Source organism: Chiroxiphia lanceolata, chromosome 14 (genome assembly GCF_009829145.1).
Source record: "Chiroxiphia lanceolata isolate bChiLan1 chromosome 14, bChiLan1.pri, whole genome shotgun sequence".
NCBI lineage: Eukaryota > Metazoa > Chordata > Aves > Passeriformes > Pipridae > Chiroxiphia > Chiroxiphia lanceolata.
Window position 1 is genome coordinate 14,842,174 of NC_045650.1, and position 13,114 is coordinate 14,855,287.

The 13,114-nt window shown below is 43.2% G+C and overlaps 1 long non-coding RNA gene across 1 annotated transcript in view; it reads right to left on the bottom strand.

Moving 5' to 3' along the window:
- Positions 1–1,104: 1,104 nt before the first annotated feature.
- Positions 1,105–13,114, bottom strand: part of LOC116793846 — a 36,987-nt gene continuing 24,977 nt past the window's right edge. The window contains exon 3 of the long non-coding RNA XR_004359606.1: positions 1,105–1,506. This is a non-coding gene — a long non-coding RNA (uncharacterized LOC116793846). The remainder of the gene's footprint in view (positions 1,507–13,114) is intronic.

Below are 13,114 nucleotides of genomic sequence, written 5' to 3' on the forward strand. Positions count from 1 at the left end.
AGATGGAAAGATGGAAGGAGGGAGGGACGCAGGGACAAAGGGATGGAGAGATGAAGGGATGGAGGGATGGAGAGATGGAAAGATGGAAGGAGGGAGGGGCGGAGGGACAAAGGAATTGAAGGATGGAGAGATGGAAAGATGCAGGGATGGAGGGAGGGAGAGATGGAGGGACAAAGGGATGCAAGGATGGAGGGAGGCAGGGATACAGCGATATAGGGGTGAAGAGACAGAAGGAAGGAGGGACAAAGGGATGGAGGTATGAAGGGATTGATGGATGGAGGGACAAAGGGATTGAGGGACTGAGGGATAAACGGATGGAGGGATTGAGGGACAAAGGGATAGAGGGATGGAAGGATGGGGGCATGCAGGGACAGAGGGATGGAGAGATGGAGGGACTGAGGGAAGAGGGGATGGAGCAATGGAGGGCAGCCTGGGGTCTGGACCATGGCAGCAGCTTCTGCTGGGCTCGGGCAGAGTTGACTCTACAGAGAAAACCACCCTGTGCAGGTTCTCTGCCAGCTCAAAACAGCAGCGCAAGCAGTGCCACTGTATCGGTGCTTTCCTTGAGGGAGATGGAGAGTGTCTGTGCATGGCAAAATTTCCATCAGATGTCTTGGGTAAAGGTCAAGGCTTGCCAGCAAATGGCAGTGGTCTTGGAGCCAATAAAACCCATGGAACTGACACATTTTGATGAACTCATCAGTGCAAAACACCATAAATGAAATAACACAGGGCTAAGGCATTTGCTAAAAGGAAACTGCAAATCGTCTCTGTGTTGTCCTGTTAGGAGGGGGGTTTGTTCATTTAAAGGTTTCCTGCTCTCCTGGCACTAAATTGAAATTCCTTCTCCAGACAAAGAAAAAACTTCTGGTCAAAATCTGAGAGAAACAGGTAATAACTAACAGGTGCTGCAAATGAGAGACTAAGGACTCAGGCAAGATTTCACTTTCCTCTAGCCTGGTGGGCAGTAAGCATTTCCAAGGTGATACTCTGTTTAAGCTATTAATTCGTGTTCCTGTTGAAGCTACTCTGGTTAAATACTCACCAAGGAATGGACTTGAACACAGCTTTTCAACAGAAGCCCAGAGTGTTACAGTCTCTGCTATGAAATCAATCTCATTTTCAGGGGAACTAATTGGTAATACTCAATGAACAGCTTTAGCAGGAAACAAAGCCTCGCAAGCTTCCAAACAAAAGTTTTGGAAGTAGTTGAATTGACCTTGCCATTTAATTAAATCTCATATACCACAGCAATAACATATTTGCCCCTTTTATGGGAAAACCATGTTGCTATCTTCCCACTCAGCCATGCCAAATCTTAATTGTGTGAGTCACTAACTCCACACGACTCCTTCCTCATGTTTTCCTGCAGTGTGCAGATATCCAACATTCCTGCAGTCCAGCACGGTGGCCTCTGCCCTGCTTCTTGCTGCAGTGCCACACAGCACATGGCACAGCACAGTGGCCTCTTCTTTCCCTCCTGGGCCAGCGCGGCATCCTGCTGCCCTGCAAGAGAAGAAATACGAGAGGGTTGTTTTCCTTGCAATCAGTAAGATCAGGAAACAAGCACTTATTTCTTGATGGTTCCTGCTGTGTGCTTGTCTCTCAGACCTTACTCAGAGTGAGTTTCTTCTGCCTGGGCTAGAGGCAAGGGACGCTAAATTGCACTGGTGGCTATAGCGTGTAAAGGTGGAAGGCGAGGAGCAACACTGTCTTCAGCACTCATTTTCTATCCTCTGATTCTGCATGGTGAGGCCTTTTATTATGTTTTGTCCAGTATATGTGAGAAAGAAGGTGAATTTTTTTAGAAACATTTTTTTCCCAGCAATGAACGTAGCTCAGCTGGCGACTCCTTCCTGCTCGTTAAGATGCAGCGCAGCTCAGGCAGTTCAGTGCTTACAGGGTCAGGTCTGGCTCTTGTGGTCACACTTTCACTGTAAACCAACCAATTTTATGCTCTTTTAAAATAGAACAGTCCTCCTCATGTTTGATTCGACTGCCAGCTGAACCAGCAAGAGAGACAGTTTGCATGAGGGGGGCAGAAGAGGGCTGGTTTGGACAAGGGGGGTTTTTGTAGCCCCTACTCAGTTGGATGGGGATGCAAGGAAGGTTTGCTGTGCAACATTACTTTAAACCTTCCAACTAGTTCTTCAAAACATCTTATTACAATCCAGCAAGCCACTCACAAAATTCCACAAACCTGTGGGAGCAGGTTTTGTTTACTCAATGAATTGAGTTTATTTCTCAATGAATAAAAATAATTTATCAAAAAAATCAGTGAAGTTATAGTTAAGATATAAATCGTATGATTAAAAAAGTATGAATGTGGATGTGGAGAACATTTAATCGCTAGATGATGTTCTTTCCATTTCTGGTTTGACTTTCCTGTTTGTTTCTCCAGTAGGAAAAATAATGACATAAGTCAGTTTAATAAGAAAAGAACAAAACATGGAAACATAAAAGTGGAATAAGTTTCACATCGTATAAACTTACCCTAAAGATGCGCATAAAGGATTAGAAAGTAGTGAATCTCCTAAGGCTGAACAGTCCAAGTCATTAACTTTTAATATAAAATTACTTCATATCTTATCACACTAATGCTTTCATCTACTAGACTTATAATGATTTTGCTAAATGACTTCCTGTATGTTCAACTGCTTTTCTTTTGTGAGCACAGAAAGGAAATACAAAACTATTAGAAAAATTTTGCAACTGTGAGAGAAAAATAAGCTTTTCATTCACATTTTCGTGTTAGTTATTTAAAAGACTCGGAGCATACAAAGTTTTGTCTGTTTGCTTCAGGTTTGATACCTGAATTCTGAAATTTCAGGCAGACTACAGACCTGTCTTACCTTTTGCATTATAGAGCAAATATAAAACTTGCCCTTAAGCAGAAACTGTGCTGCAAGCACAAGAAGCTGTCAATTCCAAGACTAAATATCTGCTTTTCTAAGACATTGTCCTCAACAACATTTGCCAGGAGATGTTTGAAGAATATAAAAAATAAAGCCAGCCCCTGCTTTTTTGGTCGTCTGTGTCTCAGCAAGGGTGCAGAGCAGGTGGGAAGGTGTCTGCTGAAGCAATACCATCTAGTGGCAGCTGGAGAAAGAGAATCCCCCCAACAGGAGCAGTGCTGTAGAGGTGAAAACTGAAGAGATGGTATCTAAAAACAAAACCACCTGCTTGTGAATACTTCTTTTTTCAAGATTCGTTTCCATGGTAATTTATCAGAAAGGAAGATGACCAGAAAAGGAGCAGAAGCAGGGAATGGACTGTAGTTACTGGAACCAATAACAAGTTCAGTTGCATGGCCTGGTCTAGCAGAAGTGCCAAGTGATCCAAGGGTCTGGCTTTTGAAATTACGATTCCCAGTAGCAAGTAAGTAGTATTGTGCAGCCTTAGCTTTGAAACTGTTATCCACTTGCTTACAATTAGTAAGTGTATGTGGTTAGAGCTTAGCCCCAGAGGAGATGGTGTAGAAGAGCAGGAAGATGTCAGACAGGGTTTTATTTCAAGTCATGGTTTGCTGTGCTAGGGGGAAGGATATATAATGTTTATGACTGGATATGCAGTGTAGTGGGACAATTCCTATATAAGAGACCTGAGAGCAATAAAGCCTTTTATTACACCACCTAATAGAGCTTAGACAATTGTAGGGACTGTAAGTCTCTGTTGCCGAATAATGAGGACTTCTGTGCTAGAACACTGTGTTTTTTTTCTGTTGATCTAATTAGAGATGTTAGCTTTTCCTACCAACCCCTTCCTCTTTCAGTTTCTTCATGTTCTTGACTCCAGCATTACTGTAAATACTCTATTTATCTGTTCTGTCAACCTCTACATCCCAGAAAAAAAGAGGTAAGTTTAACAAAAGGTAAAATGAACGGATTGGCTGACTCTGTTTAAAACTCTGTGATAATCTAGGCTGAAACCCCAACAAACATAGAGTGTGCTGCATAGTTACCTACCCAGGTGCTGTGGAAATACAACCACAGTAATGTCAGTGCCTGGGTTAGCAAAGAAGCCATTTATCTAAGCATTATAGGGCTATATTACCTGTTACTGCACATTCCAGAATAAGTTAGAGCAAAGAGTTTAGACACCCCTATTAGCTAATAGAGCTTAGAAGTCTCACAGTGTAATTTTCACCTCCTGCTATTATTGCTGTCATTCTGCAATGAAAACACTGGGCTACTGATGAAGTGGCTGCCTTCCACAGGCATTGTGAAATACCTGAGGCACCTACATTAACAGAGTGGGAAAGGCTTCATTCCCACAGCTGATAGAAGTCAACTAATATTTACCAATTTCAGGTGAGACTCTAGATACTGGAAGAAAGAGAAATCCTCTTTTTTTGTAGAGGCGAATGTAGTAAAAGTTTTACATGTTACATGCAATTAAACCAGAATGACACATTCTATACCTCTGCCCAGACAAACAGTGCTGACCATAGAGTGGACGTTGTAGAATTCTTTTGCAGGTTTTGGGGAGTACTTTTCCAAAAACTAGTGTATGTTAGCACAAAGCAGAGAAAACATATCCCCTTCCCACTGCTATTTCAGCTATAGTTACCTTTGGAAAATACAAAAGGTTTTTGTGAAGATGGAGAGTTATGGGATGATGTTTCTGATGGGCTCAGCCTTGACCGGTAGCAGGTTATCTTGGAGCTGGCTGGCATTGGCTTTGTTGGATGTAGGGGAAGCTTCTGGTATCTTCTCACCCTGTAGCCTTCTCCACAAAAAGCTTGCCGTGCAAACCCAATACAGTACATAGAAGCCTTTAAACTCTAGAAGCCTTTAAAAGCCCATTAAACAATTTAAAAATTGCCATGACAACTAGCTTTGACATTAACAGGAACATCTGACACATGAAAGGAAACTCTTAACCTAAAGAGATCACAACAAAGCCCTTGAAATACAATAAATCTTAGTATTGGTAAGGCATGACAGGAGCCCCAGTAAGGTCTTTACTCAAGTGTACTCCCTACATTGCACGGCTGCAGTTTCTGTTCTTTGAGCTCCCCAGACATGATGTAACTCCACCGCTTAATGGACTGTTTTCATTGCACTGCTCACCTGAGTGCTTGTTTCCACTCCCAAGCACAGGCAACATCAAACCAGCACCTGGCTATGACTGTGCAGAGATTCAGGCACTCCCTCTTATCTCAAGGAGAACGTTGTGGATCAAAGCCTTATCTACAAAGAAGATCTTCCAAAGGATGGATTAATGATGTTCAGCTTGTTACCCCCAACTGCTGAGACATGACAGTGCCTATATTTATAGCAGAGGTCAAACTTTTCAGATTTTTGTAGCTAACCAATCATGATAAAGAGTTATTAATTCCTAGGAAATCAATTTATTGTCTAGGGACTAGACTTATTGTCTAGAACACAGGATCCAGCTAGTAAAGCATAACAGGTGTGTTCCCTTTGAAGTCTACAAGTTGGAGTTCCATAGCATTCAGTTTTTCTGTTACTGTTTTCTAGCACCAAATAAACCTCAACATCCCTTTTCCATTAGTATAACTTTCTTTTCTGGGGCAGGAAAATGCAGGGGTGGTGAGACGGATAATTCTATAATTTATTTGCCACTATATCAGGATAAAAAAGTAAAACACCAAAAACTATTAAATTTAGAGAAGTTCTACCTGTTCATTTGATGAAAATTTAGTCCTTAGTTGTAACATGATCATGTGTGCAAAAAATTCACATCTGATTAATATGACACAGTATTGTTTAGCTAAGGCAGACCACAAACTCTGTCCACCTTTGCTGAAAGGTTTGGTCACAAAGAGGAGATCAATTTTTAGTTAACACTAGAAATTTTCCAAGAAAAAAATATTCAGCAAGTACAGAACAATTTGGCTGCCCTAAGTGCCCATAAAAACCGTAGAAAACTAGAAGCATTTCTACTTCATATCCAAACACAGAAGCACTAAAACCATTCATTTAGGAGTGTAGGGGGGTCTTCTGCATTTATTCTGTGTTAGGCTTTTATCTTCCTTATCTGATTCTCCAAGGAATTTACCTGCACTTATACTGGAAAACCAGTTAGGGCTATGGCACAGGCATGAACTCTACCTGCCATCATCCCCATTACATCTTTGCCAGCTTGCTCCTGGAGTGGGTTTTCCTTTGGTAACCAACACTCTGCAGGTACCAAGTGGGGACAGCTGGGCAGCACTGAGTCCCAACAGGTGACACAGAAAAAAACCCTGTTCTCCTGCTGAATTCTCAGGCACCACTGGAAGAAAGATGGTGAGAAGAGGAAATGCAACCAGGCAACACCTTGTACCATCAGAGCATGTTTTGGGCTTGGCTCACTCAGCTCCATGCTGGGACGGATGTGGCCAGGGCTGCAGTGCACTGGGAGCAGTAGGGAAAGAGCAATCCATAAGTCTGAATAGCAGAGGATTGTGCAACAAACATTAAATGTGTTCCTCAACTCCACCCGTACAAATAAACTGGAAAAGCAGTTGTTCCCTGGGTAGATCTAGAGACACATTTAACAGAGGATGGAAACATGCACGGGTTTTATGGCTTGGAGAATGTCTGCTCGTAAAAAGGCTGCTGTTTTGTGCAATGGGAACTGTAATACTTTATACCTACTAGCTCTGGGATGACAGACCTTTTCCTTCAAAAGATACCCTCAGCAGCAGAATTGCAGCCTTCCCTTTCCTGCAGGTGAGTGCTGAAGCAGCACAGGCCCTCGGGATCTCGAACCATCATTTCAAGAAGGAATTGGACCGTGTTTTACCTTCATCTCACAGTGTCAGAAACAAAATGAAAAAACCCCAAACCCCACATACTTAAAAAGGATACCTGAAAAAAACCTGATAGTTATAAAAGTGACATGGTGAACAAACAAATTACTTCTCTTGGCAGATGTGTAACAGTACGATTACTTCACCTACTACTAAGTCCTTGAAAGGACAGTACAGGGGTAAAAGTACTCTGTAAGCCCATTCAGGGACATAAATGCAAATTCTCTGTTCTGAAATACATATGTTCTGAAAATAATCCAATTTATGAAATAAAGACTTCATTTTGATTAGGTCTCAAAGTCCCAAACTCCTTTAAAATTAATTAATTAATTCGAAATCAAAGTTTTCTGGCTCTAATCATGTCCTGGTAGAACTCTTGCCATCTTTTTATAACCAGAATTGGGGAAATCTTTGTCCAGGTGCTGTAAGGAGCTGGCATTAGAAACTATAGACCTTTAAGAAGTTATTAGTGGAGCAGTCAAACCCCCCAAAATTCAGCTAAATAATTCTAGGACCCCCATTCCCATATCTGGTACTAAAAAGCCTACCCAAGTCATAGAAACTTGTCCAGATCGAGGCAAAGGAGAGACTTAAACTTGCATTTTTCATATCATGGTTATGTGCATGAGACAGATGTTTTTTCCCTTTAATGAAAGGGAATCAGTCTTCTGAGGACTTTTTACCTGAAACTACTGTGTTCCTGATAAATAAGTAAAAATAAAGCAACTGGGATAAATGCATGTATTTAATGTATTTAATTATTGTTTGCCCCTGTTTTCTGTTGATGCCCTTGAAGATCATTTTGCATATGTGAGATAAAGTTACGGGCTTTGTATATTTGTCTGCAGGTGCAAAACATGGAAGATAAGGTGGAAAGAACAGCTGCTGTATTCAAAGCAGCCTTTGCAGTAGTCATTGGTGCATTTGAGTAGTCACCAGAACTCAAACAAATAGTATTACCAAGTGAGATCCACGAGCCAGCTGTGTCCACACTGTATAGACAGACACACTGGGAATTAGGATAAAATAAAAATCACCCTGTGTGGTTGACCAGTAAAGAGCATGTTTTAGGGAACATTGTTTCCATGCATCACCATAGAGAAAAAAGAATTAAAATTGTCTCCACGCTCCCCCCAAAAATGTCAGAAATACAGATTTCAGATTCTCCTAGACACTACTGGATCTCTCCACTTCCTAAAACCTTTGGCTTTGTGGTGGAAGCATCCACTCCCAAAGGAGGAAAAAGAACACCTTCAGCTGACCTGCAGCTCTGCCGTGGCCAGTCAACATTCTGGCACAGGCTGAGTGCAGGGGACCCACAGGACTCTCAAGCTAAGCAGAGAGACTTGGTTTAGACAGAAGATTGATAGATACAAACAGATACAGACACATGTACTTTAAAGCAGCAATAAAAAAAGGCAGTGCTTGGGAGTAAATAATACTGTATCACAACAATTAGTGATATTACTATATGATTGCATTGTGTGGGAGGATTTAAAAACCTGTCATTTCATTGTTGAAACAGTCCTAAAAGTGAAGAATTTCTGATAAGCTTCACAACATCAATTACATGAAAATTGCTTTCCCTTCTCCCTGCTCCAGAGAATCTGTATGTTATTTTCATTGCATTGACACAAAAAATAGTCCCTGTTCGTCCTGTGTCCTGGAAAGCATTGCAGAGATCCAGCTCACTAGGCCATCCACACACCAAAATTTATCAACTTTATAAAATTACCAGCTTTTCCACCATCCTGTTACATGCTATGCCATCCTTCAGTATGACAGTGATGCTATTTGCATTCTCCAGTAAAATGAATGGTAATATTCTAATAGCCATACAGGATGCCAGGAACTTATGATATAATCCAGATTTCCTCAACTCAATTAACAGAGTAACTAAATTTTAACTGACACTGTGGCTTCAGTTCTGTCCTTTGCATTTGACACCTTAATTAGCTAATAAAATTCTCCAAGGTCAGCTACAGAGACAGGAGTTATTTGTTTGGATCCTGTACTCACCCAAAAGACATTTATAAATCCAGCCAGAGCCCGAGTTCGGCTTTCAGGTGAATGAACACTTCTCAAAGGCACCACGAATGCATGTATTTAATTTACTGAGTAGCACACTTCATATTTTCTCCACCAAGAAGGGTGGAGAGGTGCAAGTCAGGCTTCTCTCTTTACCCAGCTTCCCTGTTAGGCACAAGGAGGAGCAAGTCACCAGGAGATGCTGCAGAGTGAATCAACAGCATGTCCTTGCTCTCAGTGAAGTCTCTCAGTGAAACACTTTGCCTAATCCAAAGCACACATGCTTGCTTTGCTCCAGGAAAAGGGCAAGCACAGAACGTGTCACTGCACAACCGTGTAGTCAAATATCTACGGGAATGTTCGTTTCTACATCTTAAAAATGCAAATATGTGTCTGGTTTTTAACCGCAGAAGGGGTATGGGATATGAAAATCTGGAGCTCTGGAGATCTTCATATCTGGAGATATCAAAAAGAGGGGAGAAAGTCACCACTTCCTCTGCACACCAGAACTGGTGGTCCTCTCCCTAGACATGTGGAGCCACCACAACTCCTCCGAGACCTCACCAGGGACACGAGTCACAGCCTTTAAAACTCACATTGGGAAACAGCTTAAGCTCTCAGGGGGTGCCAGGATTTAGACTTAATTTTTTCTGATTTTCTACATACAGTAGCACAGAAAAGACAAAATACTCAAGCCTGCCACTGGAGACCTCTTGGTGAACACAGGGACAGATAGAGATCTTTGGAGCAGCTCTCCAGCAGGCGGTGAAGGACCATGCTCCACAGACTTTGGCTGGACAAGATGCAGTCATGGGGAGATGTGAAGGGGGTGAAGCACCCTGTGTGCTGCAGAGGCCAGTAGTTCTCAACTTTTCCTTTCGACATGATGGCCCCTCCTTTCAGGTGAAGGCTTCTCACTATCTTTAGTCTTTTCAGCACACAGGCAAACACATCAGTGCTCCTCTGTAATTATTTTGCAGGTAGAGACCTGTGTGTTTTGACAAGCTGCTGAAGAACAGGGAGCTTTAGAGGACCTGGAGGTGCAGAAGCCTGGGCAGGATTCTATTTGCTTTCCACTGTTGTAACTTTCCATTACCTCACATCTCTGCCCCATGACAGACACACACTTCTGCTATCTATATGAAAATGAGAAAACACCCCTTTACCTCTGCCAGGCCTTTCACCAGGACACCAAAGGACTGCTACCCTTTCTCCCCCTCATCCACAACTGATCTGGCTGCAGCAAACAGTGTACACCTCAGTACATGGTGTACAGGGTGTGGGAATGTGAATGTTAGCGCGGTGGTAGCTCCAGGCTGGTGATGAATGTTTCTGTTTCACTGACATCTACCAATGATAAAGCAATTACTTTCTAAATAAATAATCACATTTCATTGAATCTCCCTGCCTCTTTCTTGCAGCAAGGTGTTTTTGCTTGCTGGTCTTTCCTTTGCTTGTTACTCTTTCTGCTGAGACTGATATGAATTTGGCCTTTAATGAAACCTTATGTTAAGACATGGTGACTGTTGCATACAGAAGAGAAAAGATCTCATTTTCTGGCCAATTTTTCTTCAGTTTAGAAGGACCCCCTCAAAATTAATCTAAAACATTGAAAAATGGATAAGTGTGATGTAACTGTGGTTGTCAGCAAACTCAATTAAGGATTAGGGTGTTCCTTTCACTGTTATGGCATAACTGCAATCTTTCCTCTGGCAACATTAACTAGCAAATCCTTGCGAGTCTTGACTTTATGTGCAGACTCTCACTGCTGCTGATCTGTTCCTGAATATGATTCAGATAGAGCTAGTAGGTTCCCTGTCAGCTGTAGCTGCCCTGGAGCTGGTTTTCCAGTTATTTGAAGGCAATTAGTCCTTGGTCATATTACCACTCACCAGCTCTCCAGTAAGCCTGGACCAGGGTGACTTGGCTCACAGTTGGACTTCCGCAACCTTTTCCCTATGTTAGACATTCAGAATATGCACATTTTTAGGGTTTATTTCTCCTATAAAGGAAAATGCATGCCATGGGGTTTGCTTTTTGTTTCCCTTCATGGCACCTGTAAAGGCTGCAAGGTCCCATTCCCCCCCAGAGCCCAACATTGATAATCATCTGTTTTCCTCCCCCCTGAACACCTTCATGGGACATGAGGGATACAGAGTTTCCTGAGGAGCTGAAAAACGAGGTTCTCCTCAGAGAACCTCAGACCTGGTCCTCATTAAAGTCCTTTCTACATAGCACAACAAAGAAAACCACACCAGAAACTTCCCCTCCAAGATCATCGAGTCCAATCATTAACATAACAGTGACAGGTCCACCACTAAACCCTGTCCACAAGCACCCCATCCACACGTTTTTTGAACACTTCCAGGGATGGTGATTCTACCGCTTGCCTGGGGAGCCTTTTCTAATGCTTGACCACCCTTTCAGTGAAGAAATTTATTCAGATTAGGCTTGAGAAGAGACCTGATGGAAAGAGGGGTTGCTTCTAAGAGCCTGAGCAATGTGTCCAGTACCATTGCAAAGAGTCACCTCTGCCTGCCCAAACCACTGCATCCTGTTTGTGCTTCCCAGGCTCAAATCCTGCTGACGCCAGGGCTGCAGCACGTTAGATAACAAAATCCTTCTCGCTCCCATACCCCTGAGCAGGGCTGGAGGCAGCTCCGGAGCTGGCACACACTGGGGCTCCTGCATCCACGGCATTCCCCTTCCCGGAGCAGCCCTTTCCCGGAATCCTGCCCGGGAGATGCTGGGCTCCGGCTGCTCCCGGGTCCCGGGCAGGCAGCAGCCCCTAGATGGAGCTGCGCAGCAGGGAATGAGCACCCGCCGCAGAGGAGCCCACCCGGCACCATCCCACCCACCCACCCGTGTCCGCGACCCCTCGGACTGCGGGGTCCTCTGTTCAGCATCGCTGTGCTGAGCCCTCAGATCAGGCTTGGGGGAGCGTGAACGTCTGGTAGCCCTAGGTGGGAAGGATGACTGGGTCTGGGGTTTTGTTTAACTCTGTTTCATTAAACCCCCTGTTTTTAAGCTGTTTCTAGAGGCAGGCTGTGCTTTTCTGAAATTATTTTGGTAGAGGGGGAAAGGCAGCTGAGCCATAATCAAAGAAGTTTATTTCTGACTATTAAATGGGAAAAAATATGTTAGTTTAATTGCATAATATTTTATAATCCAGCATCTATTTTTCATTTTTAGGCTGAAGCTTTGTAGTCCTTACCTGCTCTGCTCATCAATGAACTGTAAGATACGCAAACACAGGGTTTGACTATCTTACCCAAACCACAGCAGCACCTTTGAGGACCCAGCTGCCAGCAGAGCCTGCAGCCAGTGGCTGTCCTTGCACTGGGAGCATGAGTGTTTGGCACAACCATTTCTGCAACAGATCTGGGGCATGCCCAGGAGTGCCAATGAAAGGCTGGACATGAATTCAGAAAGAGCAGATTGATGCCCACATCAATCCAGGCTTCACTACAGGTAATTATCCTGTGTCTAAATTATGTCTGTGTTTTGCTGGAATACTAACACATTTCTTTTTTTATGGAGTTAATGCTATATAATGGAAGTCACAGACTGAGCTCTGAAGAATCTGCATTAGCACACTGTCAGGCCAGACTCTGACCTAAAGGCCATGAAAGCAGGGAAAACTGGTGTTGCCTTGGGTGAACATTGGCAGGTTGCTACAACTACACTGCAGGGGAAAATTGTGCTCTGCATTAGCTATGTGAGAGCAGCCAGCCTGAAGGTGACAATTTCACAAGACAGAACATCTCATCTACCCAGAGATGAGGTCGGGTATAAACAGCCTTCTCCTTTGATACACAAAAGCATAATTACAGCTCCTGGAATTGCTCTAGCAAGAGCACTGACTTTCCCCTGCTAAGAAAATGAAACTCACAGGAATGCCTTTTTCTTCTCCCTTTCTTCCATAAATGATGGCTAGAAACTCCCTCAGATATGTATTTTTTTGCTCAGCACATGCCACTTCAGATCAGTTGGGCTGGATCCATCCACAAAAGATGCTGAACAGTTGGTGTTTAGCCCACACAAAATCCTATCCACATCCACAAAAAAAGGTCTTCCTCTGCTTTTCTCACCTACAAGACTCAATTCAGCTGTATGTTCAGAACATGCAGAAGCCAGAGAAACAACTCTTTTCCTCAGCTCATTTACCCAGATTCAGGGGTGGAGTGGTCATCCCAGACTGAGGAGAAATGGGCTTTTCTTTTGGGATACACCGTAAAAGTTCAATTCACACCTGACTCCTGGGGGACTGTCCCCAAATATCCAGACACAGATGAGCCCAGGATGGCTATTCTCTCAAGCACTTCT